Source organism: Protopterus annectens, chromosome 7.part0, assembly GCF_019279795.1.
Source record: "Protopterus annectens isolate FY-2018-M chromosome 7.part0, PAN1.0, whole genome shotgun sequence".
Taxonomy (NCBI): domain Eukaryota; kingdom Metazoa; phylum Chordata; order Ceratodontiformes; family Protopteridae; genus Protopterus; species Protopterus annectens.
The window spans coordinates 1,270,404,201-1,270,421,476 of record NC_056739.1 but is presented as its reverse complement, the minus strand read 5'-3'; the positions used below and the strand labels follow the sequence as shown (position 1 = coordinate 1,270,421,476).

Genomic DNA, 17,276 nt, shown 5'->3' with positions numbered 1-17,276 from the left:
CAGGTGTATAAACACCACACTACTATCAATAAATGAACAAAAGTTGCAGTGACCACAGGGTTTAGTGTGACCAGTGTTCATAGTCCTATCATGTCTGGGGTGACAGAGCAATCGCTTTAGGTTGCTCTTATTCCGAAATAGGAAACTTGGTGTCTCCCCCACAATACGTTTCAAGTCATCATCAACCAAGAGAATATCCCAATGCTTACTAATAATTTCCTTTAACTGATGTTGATCAGAAGTATACAGAGTAGAAAATTTAATAGATCTATTTAACAAATGATCTCCAACGATTTGATCTCGGATCCTAGGTCCAAAGTATGGTGCACCTGAAGTGGTGCGTGACATACATGCTTCCTCCATGTATGGTATAATCTCGTTATCCTTGTATCCCCGGGTCAGTAACCTATTTCTCAGATTGTCTAATTCTGAAATAAAGCCCTGTTCAGTGGGGTTCAATCTTGAGGCTCTAATGGCCTGTCCTTTCATTATATTCTTAAAAACGAATTGTGGGTGCATACTAGACCTCAATAACAAGGAATTGCAGTAACATGCCTTGTGGTAGACCCCCGTGTTTATCATATCATCTGTTAATCTCTCAATATATAGATCTAAAAAATCAATTCTATGTGTGGAATAATTCATGGTAAAAGTAAGGAATGCAGTTAAATCATTCATAATGGATAGCATTGATTCCAGCTGTTCTGATGTTCCATTCCAAAGAACAAAAAGGTCATCAACAAACCTTCTGTAGAACACCACATGTTCACAAAAAAGTGCGTTCTTGAATAAAACATGCTCCTCCCAATGTGCAAGGAACATGTTGGCGTAGCTATTTGCACATGGAGTGCCCATAGCTACGCCATCACGCTGTTTATAGATCTGGTCTTGGAACACAAATAGATTGTTCTCCAAGACCAGTTCTAGAAAATGAACTATAAGGTCTATCAATACTGCAGTATAAGTACTGTGTGCTTTCAGATAGTTCAACACATAATCAAGTCCTATGTCATTAGGTATTACAGTAAATAGGGATTGAATATCAAAAGTCACAAAAGTACAACCAGAGATTCTATCCTGGTGCCCAATACATTCATACAGATCAATCAAAAACTGCTTGGAGTCCTTCAAGACTGTAACATTTTCATTCAATACACATCTCAGATGTTTCTCCACAAAGACTGAAAGATGTTCAGTTACCCAACCACGACCAGAGACTATGGGTCTCATGGGTGGGTTCTCCATATTTTTGTGTACCTTGGGGAGACCTTGTATAATCGGTATGGTAGGTGTATAAATCAAAAGGTATCCATATAGCTCCTTATTTATTAAATTACTTCTAAAAATGTCATAAAGTGTGTCATGAATGTATCTAACAACAGAGTGAACCTGTTCCATGGAAATAGGTTCGTAGAACCTATCCTGTAACATGGAGGACATAGCCTCCGTATAAAATGACATGTCCAAAACTACAACTTTCCCACCTTTATCAGCCGGTCTAATTATAATGGTAGGATCATTCTGCAATTTCCTCAGGCTCTGACATTCCCGAAAACTCAAGTTGTCCCGCCTCTTCTGTTTATGGGGTCCCAATTGAGTATTATAGTAACTATACAATTCCTCCTCTGTTAACTTAAGGAATGCTTCAACTAATGGGTGGTGAGTTGGTACAAAATCACTTAAATTCTTAAAAACAAACTTCTTGCTCTGTGCTGATTCTTTCTCATAATCATTATGAATGAATCTAAGCATTACATTCCTAAAAAAAAGTTTTAAGTCCACCATGGTGTCAGTTAATTTGCTCTGACTTTTAGGAATAAAATTCAAACCTTTGTTTAATAAACTGGTATCATCATCTGTTAGAGTAATGTGGGACAAATTATAAATTAGCGCTTGTTGTTCCACATTCTCTTTAAAGTCTGGTCACACTAAACCCTGTGGTCACTGCAACTTTTGTTCATTTATTGATAGTAGTGAGGTGTTTATACACCCGGATTTACACACCATTTTCTCCATCAAGGCAGATGCAGATTGTATGACACCCAATATGGTGTATTTAGCTACTTGTCAGGCATGCCCGAGTTTTTATGTTGGTAAAACTAACCGGCCGTTAAGGGATAGAATGAGAGAGCATATTTACCACATGAGAAAGGGCACTTTACATAATGCCTTAGCAAAACATATAACCACCAATGATAATGATCATACTTTTTTGTTCCGGGTCTTAGAGATAATTGTTGCGAATAAGAGGGGTGGTAACATTATGAATCTCACTGAATCTAAGGACACTGACTGGATCATTCGTTTGAAAGCTGACAGGGGGCATGGGATGAATGATAGAGCTTCTATAAAACCTAAGTTGAGACAACGCAGAAACATAAAATGAATTACTATCTATTAGTATATGTTTTTGATATTTTATCAGTATTTAATACCTTACCAATATTAACTTATCAAGATGTTTACTTACATGTTTTTAGGTCACTATGTATGCTTTATTTTTGTTTCACTCTACATTAACATGCTGAAATATGGGAGAGTTCTTTAAATTCTCCAGCATTGTTTTTAATTGTTCTTAATTGTTTTTAATTGTTTTTAATTGATTAATTGAGCTGCTTATATGAGGGGAGGTCTACTGTGACTTTTATACAAGGATCTGAAGAAGCTGTAATGGTGAAAGCGCTCATCCGTATGTTTTAAGTGCACATTCTTGGAATTAAATCTGGAGTTTTGTTCTTACTTCTGCTATACTCTGCCTCCTTTGTGATCTACATTATATTTACTTTACAGAACTACAGCGTTTGCTTGCTGAGCAGTGGACTTTATTTTATATATTTTTTATTCAGTATATTTTTTCTGCTTGCCAGCAAGAGTAAGACTTTTTTTCTTGGGTAATGGCGAATCTTGAATTGGATTATGTCCTGAGAAGTGAAGACCGTGGGACTGGAGCGTTGCAGGCGCGCTTCCAACAGTATTTAAAAGAAACTGTCAGTGCATCTCTGTTTTTTGAGTCTACGCCTACTTCCGATGATGTCATGACGCCGACCTTGAATTTGGAAAGACTACATGCTATTTTGGATAGCATGGAGAAGGATTTCATGAGGCTTAAATGCTTACAAACACTGTGGATACACTTCCAGTTTTGCCTCGAACAACATATTATTCCGCGAGGTTTAAGGGTTCTTAATATGCCAAATCAAGGCAAGGAACATCCAGATTTACTCGCGAAATGGCAACGCCTAAACATTGAGGTGAGTCGCAAGTATCTGCAACTACTAATTGACTTTTTCCTCCCTGAGGAGGTTAGGTTAACAGACAATATAAAGCGCAAACAGCAGGAGCTCTTTAGTAACTTTCCGGACAAGGTGGTTGCACCGTTGTTTGAGGACCTGCTAGATTGTGTGCTAGCGTATGAAAGAAAACTTTTACAGCAGAAAAAACACAAAGCCACCAGGGATATTAATGATTTCAAATTGGGCAATGTATTTTTATGGCCCAGAACAGGGCAGGATTCCTCTACAACGTTTCAGATGCATAGGGATCCATCTACCCCCATGCCCCCTAGGAAAGTCAAGGAATCTACACATTCTAATCTTATCAACGATGTTACAAGTAACAGTGTAACAAATGGCATGAATGTGGGTGATGAATTGAATGGACATAATAAAATCACTCCTTTGGAGATGGACTTTGCCCAAGTTTGTACTGGGGGGTCACCATCAGTAATGATGCATGTATTTTGGAAGAAATACCACCTGTCGCTGGGACTACCACAGACAATTGTAAGGACTCTGTGGCTGTCATTCACATTGTACATCCCAGTACATGCACTAGAAACAACTTATATCCTGAAGTACATGTGGTTAAGAATAGACCTGTTTCTACAAAAGAAGGATCAGAGCCGGTTGTTAAACCTAAGAAAACCATTACTTTGACTGAGTCTAGCAATCTTTCAAGTTTGGATTTGCCTTTTCCTCTGCCAGTGCGCATGGAGAAAGGTCCTCGCAGACCTCGCTCCATGAGCAGGGGCAGACAGAAGAGGAAATTATCAGGGGATTTTATGCCCCACCAGACTTTAAAGAGAATGTGGAACAACAAGCGCTAATTTATAATTTGTCCCACATTACTCTAACAGATGATGATACCAGTTTATTAAACAAAGGTTTGAATTTTATTCCTAAAAGTCAGAGCAAATTAACTGACACCATGGTGGACTTAAAACTTTTTTGTAGGAATGTAATGCTTAGATTCATTCATAATGATTATGAGAAAGAATCAGCACAGAGCAGGAAGTTTGTTTTTAAGAATTTAAGTGATTTTGTACCAACTTACCACCCATTAGTTGAAGCATTCCTCAAGTTAACAGAGGAGGAATTGTATAGTTACTATAATACTCAATTGGGACCCCATAAACAGAAGAGGTGGGACAACTTGAGTTTTCGGGAACGTCAGAGCCTGAGGAAATTGCAGAATGATCCTACCATTATAATTAGACCGGCTGATAAAGGTGGGAAAGTTGTAGTTTTGGACATGTCATTTTATACGGAGGGTATGTCCTCCATGTTACAGGATAGGTTCTACAAACCTATTTCCGTGGAACAGGTTCACTCTGTTGTTAGATACATTCATGACACACTTTATGACATTTTTAGAAGTAATTTAATAACTAAGGAGCTATATGGATACCTTTTGATTTATACACCTACCATACCGATTATACAAGGTCTCCCCAAGGTACACAAAAATATGGAGAACCCACCCATGAGACCCATAGTCTCTGGTCGTGGTTGGGTAACTGAACATCTTTCAGTCTTTGTGGAGAAATATCTGAGATGTGTATTGAATGAAAATGTTACAGTCTTGAAGGACTCCAAGCAGTTTTTGATTGATCTGTATGAATGTATTGGGCAACAGGATAGAATCTCTGGTTGTACTTTTGTGACTTTTGATATTCAATCCCTATTTACTGTAATACCTAATGACATAGGACTTGATTATGTGTTGAACTATCTGAAAGCACACAGTACTTATACTGCAGTATTGATAGACCTTATAGTTCATTTTCTAGAACTGGTCTTGGAGAACAATCTATTTGTGTTCCAAGACCAGATCTATAAACAGCGTGATGGCGTAGCTATGGGCACTCCATGTGCAAATAGCTACGCCAACATGTTCCTTGCACATTGGGAGGAGCATGTTTTATTCAAGAACGCACTTTTTTGTGAACATGTGGTGTTCTACAGAAGGTTTGTTGATGACCTTTTTGTTCTTTGGAATGGAACATCAGAACAGCTGGAATCAATGCTATCCATTATGAATGATTTAACTGCATTCCTTACTTTTACCATGAATTATTCCACACATAGAATTGATTTTTTAGATCTATATATTGAGAGATTAACAGATGATATGATAAACACGGGGGTCTACCACAAGGCATGTTACTGCAATTCCTTGTTATTGAGGTCTAATATGCACCCACAATTCATTTTTAAGAATATAATGAAAGGACAGGCCATTAGAGCCTCAAGATTGAACCCCACTGAACAGGGCTTTATCTCAGAATTAGACAATCTGAGAAATAGGTTACTGACCCGGGGATACAAGGATAACGAGATTATACCATACATGGAGGAAGCATGTATGTCACGCACCACTTCAGGTGCACCATACCTTGGACCTAGGATCCGAGATCAAATCGTTGGAGATCATTTGTTAAATAGATCTATTAAATTTTCTACTCTGTATACTTCTGATCAACATCAGTTAACGGAAATTATTAGTAAGCATTGGGATATTCTCTTGGTTGATGATGACTTGAAACGTATTGTGGGGGAGACACCAAGTTTCCTATTTCGGAATAAGAGCAACCTAAAGCGATTGCTCTGTCACCCCAGACATGATAGGACTATGAAGAACACTGGTCACACTAAACCCTGTGGTCACTGCAACTTTTGTTCATTTACTGATAGTAGTGAGGTGTTTATACACCTGGATTTACACACCATTTTCTCCATCAAGGCAGATGCAGATTGTATGACACCCAATGTGGTGTATTTAGCTACTTGTCAGGCATGCCCGAGTTTTTATGTTGGTAAAACTAACCGGCCGTTAAGGGATAGAATGAGAGAGCATATTTACCACATGAGAAAGGGCACTTTACATAATGCCTTAGCAAAACATATAACCACCAATGATAATGATCATACTTTTTTGTTCCGGGTCTTAGAAATAATTGTTGTGAATAAGAGGGATGGTAACATTATGAATCTCACTGAATCTAAGGAGACTGACTGGATCATTCGTTTGAAAGCTGACAGGGGGCATGGGTTGAATGATAGAGCTTCTATAAAACCTAAGTTGAGACAACGCAGAAACATAAAATGAATTACTATCTATCAGTATATGTTTTTGATATTTTATCAATATTTAATATCTTACCAATATTAACTTATCAAGATGTTTACTTACATGTTTTTAGGTCACTATGTATGCTTTATTTTTGTTTCACTCTACATTAACATGCTCAAATATGGGAGAGTTCTTTAAATTCTCCAGCATTGTTTTTAATTGTTCTTAATTGTTTTTAATTGATTAATTGAGCTGCTTATATGAGGGGAGGTCTACTGTGACTTTTATACAAGGATCTGAAGAAGCTGTAATGGTGAAAGCGCTCATCCGTATGTTTTAAGTGCACATTCTTGGAATTAAATCTGGAGTTTTGTTCTTACTTCTGCTGTACTCTGCCTCCTTTGTGATCTACATTATAAATCAATGTTACCATAGAGATCCAATAAGAGCTCGAACACCCCTGGTTAGTGCCTCTTCAGGATTCGTTATATGGCCAAACTTTTAGTAGCAATATAATGCCCTTTCGCTGAACAATGTTACCACTTGTAACAAAAGACTCTGCGACTGTAGACTGTATAATTCCTGTTGTTCCTCTAAACAGCACGCCAGTCCAAAGTATTCTAAAACTGATTTAATGAAACGTAGCATATATAAAAACCAAATACATTAAAACTGAAGTCCCAGTAACATTTCCTGCACACTCGCTCACTTGATACACGTTAATCCAAATGCGTTAGTGTGCAGAATGCGAAACAAGGTCTATACACTAAATGTACTATCGTAAACAACTTAGCGAACAAGGGTTTAGCGCTTTCACCCAAATCTTATGGGCTTCTTCAGAACACCATTGTTCAAGACAATCAAATATTTAAAACCTTTTAGGCGCCAGAAAAAGCCCCAACCGTTTGAATATTTAAAGTAACAGTGCTCTGTACGTAGCTAGAATATTAAAGAATTAAAGGTGATGTACCTAACTTGATCGCTTGTTTCAAAAAGATGTTCCCAAGATAACTTTTACAAGAAAAATAAAACATTGTGTATCATACAAAGTCTTAGTTGAATGACAGATAATAATAACTAATACTAAATAATAATATACTGTGATAAAAATAATAATGATATATAATTTATATATGCTACGTTTCATTAAATCAGTTTTAGAATACTTTGGACTGGCGTGCTGTTTAGAGGAACAACAGGAATTATACAGTCTACAGTCATAGGTTCATAGGTTCATAGGTTCATACTAGGCTATCTGCCCTAGGGCATTTATAAGCCTAGCCAGAGTGTGTTTGGCTTTCGCCACCCATTTTAAATTAATTTTGCTATGCCTTTTTTTGAGGTTAGTATACTGTGCCTCTGTCTAACAGTGACACAGAAGTGATAGCCGGGGTAAACCTATGATCTCCCATCCACTCATCAAGATTCCTCTTGAAGAGAGTCAATGTGGGACTCTGCCTAACCTGGACTGGGATTTTATTCCAGAGTGAAGGGAGCCTCTGGGTTATGAATCTGTCCCTCCAGCATGTCCTATTTATTTCAGTGCTGAGGTTCAAGTCTCTCGAGCGTGTAGCTCGATGGGATTTGGATTTTCTGAGGTGCAGCATGTTCATTAATTCCGGGTTGGACATGGCTTTATAAGTCAGGCACAGATCGCCTCTGAGCAGGCGGTATGCCACTGAGTAGAGCTGGAGTTTCTTTAACCGGGCAGCATATGGCATCTGTTTGAGCCCTTTGATCCTCTTGGTGAGGTACTTTTGGGGTCTTTCCAGTTGCTGCAGGTGTCTGGTAAGGTACATCCCAAAAGGAGCATTGTACTCAATTATGGGCCTGATGAGGGATGAGTAAAGAGGCACGATGACCTCCCCTGATCTAGATGTGAATCCCTTCATGATTAGGTGGGCTATATAAAATATTTTTCTAACCACTTTGGCCATGTGGTTGTCAAATGAGAGATTGCTATCAACTTGGGTCCCCAGGTCCCTAATGACTTCTTCTGTACTTAATGGATTACCACCTATGTGGTAATTTGTGGGCACTTTGTTTTTGCCAAAGGGGATGACTATACACTTTTTGGCGTTTAGCTTGAGGCCATGGCTCTGGCACCAGTTGTCTGTTTCTATGAGGCCCTTTTGGAGGATGCTTGTGTCGGCTGGAGAGTTGATTATGGCGCCCAGTTTGCAGTCATCTGCGAACTTGGTCAGCCACAATCCTTCCGTGTTGGCCTGTACCGCCGAGAAATATATACCGAACAAGAGGGGTCCCAGGACCGAGCCTTGTGGGACGCCACTTGTAACTGGTTTGGAGTCTGACATGGCTCCAGCAATTCTAACCATGTGGGTTCTGTCCTTGAGCCAGTTTGCAACCCATCTAGTGACATAGGGGTTTATATTTAAGCTGGTGAGCTTATCTATAATGCCCGAGTGGGGTATTGTATCGAAGGCTTTTGCAAGGTCCAGGTAGGCTGTGTGGGCCACCTTCCCCTCGTCAATGGCCTTGGTGACTGTTTCAAAGAAATCAACCAGGTTTAAGAGGCAGGATCTGCCCTTAACAAAGCCAAACTGGGTAGGATCCAGTGTCTGTAGGTCCCTGATATCTTTATTTATGAGGTCCATGATGATCCTTTCCATAGCTTTGCAGACCAAGCTAGTCAGGCTTATGGGGCGATAGTTTCCAGGATCTGTTGAGGCACCACCTTTGTGGAGAGGGACCACTGTTGCTGTACGCCACTCTTTGGGTACATATCCTGTAGTAAGGCTAAGATTAAACAGTAGTTTTATGTTTGGGTTTAGCTCTTCTTGGAGTTCATGTAGGACGCAGCCCGGGACACCATCTGGTCCCACTGATGCTGTGTTTTTTGCTTTGGAGAGGGCGGCTCTTACCTGAGCATCTGAGATGTCAGGGGGGCAGCACTCTGTTGGGATAGATATTTGCCCTTTTGGTGGGGAGGGGGGGAGAAGTTTGCACTGAACCTGTCAGCTAGGATGTTGGCAATGTCTGTGGGCTCGGTGTATATTTTGTCATTTTGGACTAATTCTGAGCATATCTGCGAATTCCCACCCAGGTTCCTAACATAACTAAAGAAAGCCTTGTGATTATCCTTAGTGTCCTGTGCAATTTTTCTCTCGAAGCTGGCCTTAGACGATTTTATGAGTGCCCATAGTTTTTTGCTAATACTGATCAGAGATGCCTTCCCTTTTTGGGATTTTGCTCCATCATGTAGTAGCTTCCTCCTTCTGTTGTATAGTTTGTTTATGGCTGGGGTCCACCAGACAGGACGTCTGCCTTTGGAGGATTGGGTCTTAGTTTTATTTGGGATTGCATGATCCATGCATTCCTGAAGGTGTTCATAGAATGCGTTTATAAAGGATTCTGCGGTCGGGCCGTATTTTCCACAGGCCCAGGGGCTTTGAAGGATTTCACCTCGGTTTTGAGGCGTGTGAAATTTGCTTTAGAGAAGTTTTTCACTGTGGTTTTCTGGGCAGGGGGTGGGGTCGAGATGTGAATATCCAGTGAGATTAGTTTATGGTCTGATCTTACCAGTGAGGGATACACTTCTGGTCTGGAGCATAGTGTCCCCATGTTGGTGATGATCAGGTCCAGTATGTTTTCTCCTTTTGTGGGAGTGGTAACAAGGTGTTCCATAGCATTTGAGTTTATAAATTCTAGGAACCCTTGGGCTAGGGTGTTGGAGCTAGAGTAATGCTCCCAGTCTATGTTTGGGTAGTTGAAGTCGCCCAATATAATGGTGTTTGGAGAGACCTTCATATTTTCCAGTATTCTCAGGAAGGCCAAGTGGGGTTCCTGTGTTTGGGAGGGTGGTCTGTAGCAGGCTATAAACTGGAAGGCAGTTTTACCCACAGTTAGTTGCACATGGATAGTCTCTGATGCTTCGTGCTGTGCCACCAACCTGGAGGTATGGGTATCTTTGACGAATATTGATACCCCCCCTCCTTTTGTGGTTCGGTCCAAGTTTTGGGGCTGAAAAGCATGGTATGAGGTATAACCTGGTAGTGCTGGGGTGCTCTTGGGAGCCTTGAACCAGGTTTCTGTTACTGCACAGATATCGATGTTCTCCATGCTAAGGAGAGTTTCGAGTGCGTGCATCTTGAGGTTTAGACTTCTGGCATTGAGTAGCATTACTCTTAGCTTCTTATCCCTTGTGATACCTATGGAGGTGGGTTTGTCTTTTGAGCCTTGCCTAAAAAAGGCACTACGGGGTAGCAAGAGCCTTTGCCAATATCCAAAGCCCAGGGTGACAGGTGCAAGCCGTCCCTAGCGAAGCATCGTGGCTTGTCGAGCATGTCATCCCAGGCTGACAGGCATTGGATCCCCTTTGAATGACACCAACACTTAAGCCAATTGTTGAAATTGATCATCTTGTCTTCATATTGTGGCATCATTCTTGGTGAGGGTAAGATGCTACTCAAGGTCAGGGTCATACCGGCCTGGGCTACATGCTCAGAGAGCTCCTCTATGTCTCTTTTCATGTAGTCCAGGGAGGTACGTCTCAGGTCATTCACACCAGCATGGACAATGACTGAGTCATATTTGTACTTGCCTTGGAGTGACCTGAGTGCTTGTGTTATGTGGCGGATCCTAGCGCCGACAGGCAGCTCACCGTGACCTTCTCCTTGTTCAGCCTGGTGAGCAGGATGTCAGTGTGCCTGACGATAGAGTCACCTATTACAAGTGTATCAGGTGTGTTGTTTAGCCTTAAGGGCTGTGACTGTTCGGCACACTGGCTTTGTGAGCTATGTGTTGCACGTGTTTTGTTTTGGGGTAGCGGTTGCTTGGGTGTCTGCTTTGGAGGTCTCTGCTGCTTAGGCAGATTTTTATTTAGAGCCTCCGAGTATGTTTTTGTGTGTTTATGTGTTTGGTTTGCTGTCGTGGTAGGTCTATGTGAGACTGGAATTGTAGTGAGTGTGGTTTCCTTCTCCTCCTGACTGGTTACGCCAGTAATGAGTTGAGAGAGCTTAGCCTCCAGTTTGGCTATATGGTTGCATCTCTCACATGTGTTGGAATTTGTTGGGAGGAGGAGAGGGTTGTCTGTGTACATGAGGCAGTTGTAACATTGCCTCAAGATTCCCAGATTCACCAGCTGGACCGGAGAAGAGATTGACAACTGACCTTTGGACATGCTAGAATAGTATTGGGAATTCCTTTATAATTGAAAAAAGGGCCAATGGGGAACAAGGTACTCAAGGGGAGTTTGTGAGGGTGTAGTGCTTTTAATTTTTTAGAGCTGACTTATATAATTGCTTTAGTGAGCAAGTGCCAGGTAACTTAAATGCAATGTGTTACAGGTAACTTAAATGCAAAAACGACAAACAGTAACTTTCTTTCAAGTGAAACAAGGAAATAAGTACAGTAAGCAATGCAGATATCACTAGGGATCCACAGAAGTGCTAAAAGGCCGCGTTTTAGGTGGAATTAGCGTTTCAGGGAAATAAACAAACAACAAGCATACAAATAAAGCTAGATTCAGCAAGCCTGGATCTAGTCTATGCTACAGCAAACAAGGTGTACCAATTTCAGTAAGAAACATTTAGAATATGCAGGCACTATAAGCCTCTAACCAGAAATTCCCTGCTCAGAAGGGCAGAGTCCAGCCTCTCCTCCCACAAGAGTGCAGACCACAATCCTTCTTAACGTAAAATAACTGGCCTGAAGTCCAAGTGCTTAAACCAGAACTAATACACTTTTAGAATAACAGACACTGAGCTCTCAATCAGCAGTTCCCAACTTAGAAGGATGTAAGCTACCTGTCCTGCCACCACAGTGCAGGCCACAAACCTTCCTAATGTAAAACAACTGGTCTGAAGCCCAAGTGCTTAATCCAAAAGACTTAGAAATGATAGCTACACTTTAATCAAGTTACTACCAGCAGTAATAAATACAACTGAATACTTTAAAGAATGCCTGGATTAGTGCTCAAGTTATACAAACAAAGCTAGATTCAGCAGGCCTGGATCTAGTCTATGCTACAGCAAATGAGGTGTACCAATTTCAGTAAGAAGCAGTTCAAATATGCAGGCACTATAAGCTTTAACCAGAAATTCCCAGCTCAGAAGGACAGAGTCCAGCCTCTCCTCCCACAAGAGTGCAGAACACGAACCCTCTTAATGTAAAATAACTGGCCTCAAGCCCAAGTGCTTAAACCAGAATTAATACACTTTTAGAATAACAGACACTGAGCCCTCAATCAGCAGTTCCCAACTTAGAAGGATGTAAGCTACCTGTTCTGCCACTACAGTGCAGACCACAAACCTTCCTAATGTAAAACTGGTCTGAAGCCCAGGTGCTTAAACTAAAAGGCTTACAATGAGTTACACCAAGCAGTAATAAATACAATTGAGTACTTTTAAGATGACGCAAAAGCAAAATAAAGTAGGAAAAAACACAAATACAGTAAAAGCAGATACATTTTTTTTTTTTTTTTTGGAAAGAGAGAAAGGAGTAGCAGAAACTAAGCTGATTGGCCTTCTCAAATGCTCTCCCTGTATTGGGTAGAATGAGGTAATGACACTAGACAGGGAGGAGGGTCCCAGATCAAATTTACACTAGGGGCGGGCAACTGCAAAGCCACCAACTATAAAAACACTATACCAACAAGGAGGGAGGGTGGGAAACAAACAGCAGAAATGTTACTCACAGCTGAAAAGCAGCAGTGAGCCTTTAAATGAAAGTTTTAAACAGCTAAAGGAGCCACTAGAAAAAAAGAGTTTAACTGCAAGAAGTTATCATAAACAAACAACCCAACAGATGCTTAATAAGAGCGGACAATTTCCAGTTAATACCTCACACACAGTGAAACTAGCTAGAAAAATACACAGTACACAAAGTGCTATAAACAACAAAGAAATAAAGAACAAAATAAACAAAAAACAGGATACTTAATGTTATATATTGTAGCTCCGAGTTTGCTGAGTGTCCTTCCTTCGATCAGCTCACTGTAAAATGGCTGAACACTCACAACTGAGCTTCTTAGGTAACAGAAAGTTGAAACCTGAGACAGCTTTTAAGAAAGAAATCTCAAAAGAACCAATGAGGTGCTTAGTCTAAGCTGTAGTCCAGGAGACCTCAGTCAGCCAATGACCTCAAACAATTCTCTCTCACTGAAATGTCGCAGAGTCTTTTGTTATAAGTGGTAACATTGTTCAGCGAAAGGGCATTATATTGCTACTAAAAGTTTGGCCATATAACGAATCCTGAAGAGGCACTAACCAGGGGTGTTTGAGCACTTATTGGATCTCTATGGTAACCTTGTTTTCAAACTTTATTAACAAACTTCCATCCAGTCTACTTAATCTTCCTATAACTCTTTATGCAGATGATATGGTTATTTTTTGATCCAGTTCCTCACAATCCGTTATTCAAATCCAGCTTCAGTCTGATTCTCCACTCCCTTAATTCTTGGCTATACAATCATGAGCTACTCCTAAACCTCTTCAAAACTAAAAGTACGATATTTGGAATGTTACAAAAATTGAAAAAAACCCCCTAAAAATCGCAGCATCACAGATATGAATGGTTCTCCAAAAGAAACAATCACTTCCTTTAAATACTTAGGTTTATGGCTAGACCAGTCACTTAACTTCTAAAGCCACACTGAAAATACTGGGAAAAAGATCAGTTGTTTTTTATTCTGGTCCTGGAAAATACTGCCCTTTCCAGACCAGCTACAGCTGCAATAGGCAAAGGAGTCCTCCTTGCTCAGCTTGAGTATGACCTCCCCATCATAGCCACAGCCTCTAAAAACATTCATCCATGTTACAAGTCCACTGAAAATAAAATCTGTCAATTAATTTCCATTTCTCCCCTTTAGGAACCCCACTGCATCATCCTCCCCAAAGCTAAATGGCTGCCAGTCTCCTGGAGAGTTGAGGTACTCCTATATATTTATTTTATTTGTCTTTGTTTAGTGGAAAAGCCCAACTGGGTAATACCCATTTTCAGCAGGGGCCCAAGGAGAAAAGCTCCATTTGCTTACATTGCATTATACTAAGTTCCAGTTGAACACAGTAGGGTGACCTCTTTTTATACTACTTTAAAAAGGTGCCCTCCCACCTCTTGCAAACAAACTCCGTAATAAAATTACTCCCTACAACCTCTGTAACCTCTCCCAATTAACGTCCTCACTACAGACAGCCCAAACCAAACTGCACTGTACCAACAATTCTTTCTCCATTTTTGTACCCAAACTCTGGCAATCCCTGCCCTTTCACCTAATAGAAGTCTCCTCTTTCCCCACATTCAGAGCTCAATTCAAAGGACACTTTCATCAAAAATCTAACTGCCAGAGCTTTTTCACTGTAAACAACCTAATTCCCTCTTCTCCTGCATCACTTCTACTTCGACCCTCAGTTCTTAACTGTTCCCTTTCATATTTACTACTAAAATTAATTCACAATTGTTTTTCCACCTGTTAATATTTACATACTGTTTCAATTGTTTATGGGATTATCTACCTTCTGTCATTACTCTGTTTGTGAATTTGTTATGTTTTATTTTATTTTATTTTTTTTTGTGAATTTCTTCACCCTGGCTGTGCCTGCAGTCTATTGTGATCAGTGTACAACCCCCAGTAAACAAACTAAATAAATAAAAAAATGTTAGGGTAGCAGCAGTGTGGGACTAACTTTACCGTCATGCAAAGGGATCCCTGCTTACAAATCAGGGCAGATGATTACTGACATGAGGAAGATGAAGCCTAAATGTTATGAATACTATTAGAAGAGTGGTTCTCACATGAAGATCTACAATTCCCTGACAGCTATGCTGTTATTTATAGTAGTTGTACCAATTACATGATTCATGGTAGCTTGCAGATGGTGTGGTGGAAAAGTACTTAACCCAGAAAGTGCTATGGCTGGCATGATGAGTCTTAACATCTTCTACAGACATTGGGACTTAGAAAGTATCAATGTTCAGAATAAATATGCAAGAAAACTGAGATATTATCCAAGGTTATAAAATACAAAGGGCAATAAGAACAGCAGCAATGAGGAATAAAGTTTCATGAAAAAAGCAGCACGATTACTTCAGAATATATAGTTCAGACATAAAGCAATTCTAGTGAACAAAAGTAGAGCTAGCTAGTTTTGCACCTGATGTCATCCTCTGATCTTGGCCCTCTCAAAAAAAAAAAAAAAAAACTTTCTACTTGAATGTGAAGAGCAAAAAAAAACTTGTAAATTCTTGCACCCAAACTCTGGCAATACCTCCCCTTCACCTAAAATAAGTATCCTCTTTCCCCATGTTCAAAGCTTAACTCAAAAGACACCTCCATCAAAAATTTGACTGCCGGTGCTTTTCCACAGGACACGTACCCTAACTCTCTCTTCACCTGCATCACTTCTACTTTGACCCTCAGGTCTCAGCTGCTGCTTCCTTCTTACATTTACTACTACATCAATTAACATTTTTTTTAACTCTCTTAATTGTATTTGCATATTGTTTCAATGTTTTATGGGATTATCTACCTGCTGCTATTAATCTGTTTGTGAATTTGGTGGGGTTTTTTTTGTAAATTTCTTCACCTAGGCTGTGCCTGCAAATGGTCTGTTGTGATCAGTGTACTATCTCGATAAACATTCTAAATAAATAAAATCTCAGATGTGATGAGCAAAACAAAGAGCCCCTTTTTACTTTTAAACTGTAGAAAAACTGCTTGCAGTTTAATACCACACATGGAGTGCTAAAGAAATAAATGCCAGTATGCATTGAAGAGATCATATCCTTAACACATTGAGCCCAGGGTGACAGCCCCCTATGTCCCACCATTATTATGCTACTGGTCCTGAGAGGAGGAAGCATGTTAGTTAGACCTCAGATATTTGGTGGGCCAAGCTAACCTTGTCTCTCTATCTATACTTATGACAAATTCACAGTTCTTTATTTCTGTGGATGATAACGCAAGCCACTTTAGCTGTAAGGATTACTGACATTTTTTGCACTCTTTGCTCCAACTGTTTGTCAATTACAAGTCCCTCCAAGGTCAACTGGTCCATTCAATCTCCATCAACAAGGTAAGGGTTAACTAGGTGGGACCATCATTCAGACAACTACTGAGTCTAGTGTGTTTTTTTTCTTAATTTCCCCTGGCCGTAATGAATGTACCTGTTGTGGCATAGCAGTGGCATGCCATGGGCTGACAGCAAAGTCCATTTCCTCACTGTTGGAAGGGATGTTTCTTTCAAGGAACCCTGCCTTATCCTCTGAGGCATTTACAGTGTCTCCTCCAGGAAGCAAGCACTGCCCAGTGTGACCCTTAATGTGTGCAATCCCCACACTCTTCCCTGAAGAGGTGAGTAGACCACCTCTTTTACACCTCACCCTCTCTACCTTGCTCCTTCAGTGCCAGGGCCACTAACTGAACCCCATTCAACGTCGGGGTTGCAGTCAGGAATTTGTCTCTTGTGCTACAGACCCAGGCTTGCATTACTGAAATATTAATTTTGCACTGAAGTTTCAGATGTCCTAACTACCCAACTGCTTAAGTTCTGAATTCATATACTGCACAAACATGTTGGACTATAATGTTAAACACTAGAAGATCAATACAAAAACAGTTAATTTCAGCAAAATAAATTAATTTTAATATGCACAGACTAAGTGGAGAATTCTGTAAACCTTGTAAAAGCTTTAAGCTTTTTTTGAAAAGCAAACAATATAAGTATTCAGACGTAGACAGAATATTTGGAACAAAGTAAGAATGCCAGATTACTGAGGATTCCCTACAAAAACAATCTGAACAATATATGCAGATCAAACTTATGTTATTCACATTACATTTCACACTACCTTTTTATTAAAGGATGAGGAAATCAACAACATGAGCCTTAAATGACAATATTTATAAAATGAGTATACCAAAAGAATATGAAGTGACAAGGCTCAGGCAAACTACTGACAAAATGAAA

At 40.0% G+C, this 17,276-nt stretch overlaps 1 protein-coding gene across 3 annotated transcripts in view; it reads right to left on the bottom strand.

Annotated features, from left to right (window-relative positions):
* IQCH (IQ motif containing H) overlaps positions 1-17,276 on the bottom strand; it is a 4,045,691-nt gene that overhangs the window by 117,383 nt on the left and 3,911,032 nt on the right. The gene's annotated exons all lie outside the window — the stretch shown is intronic.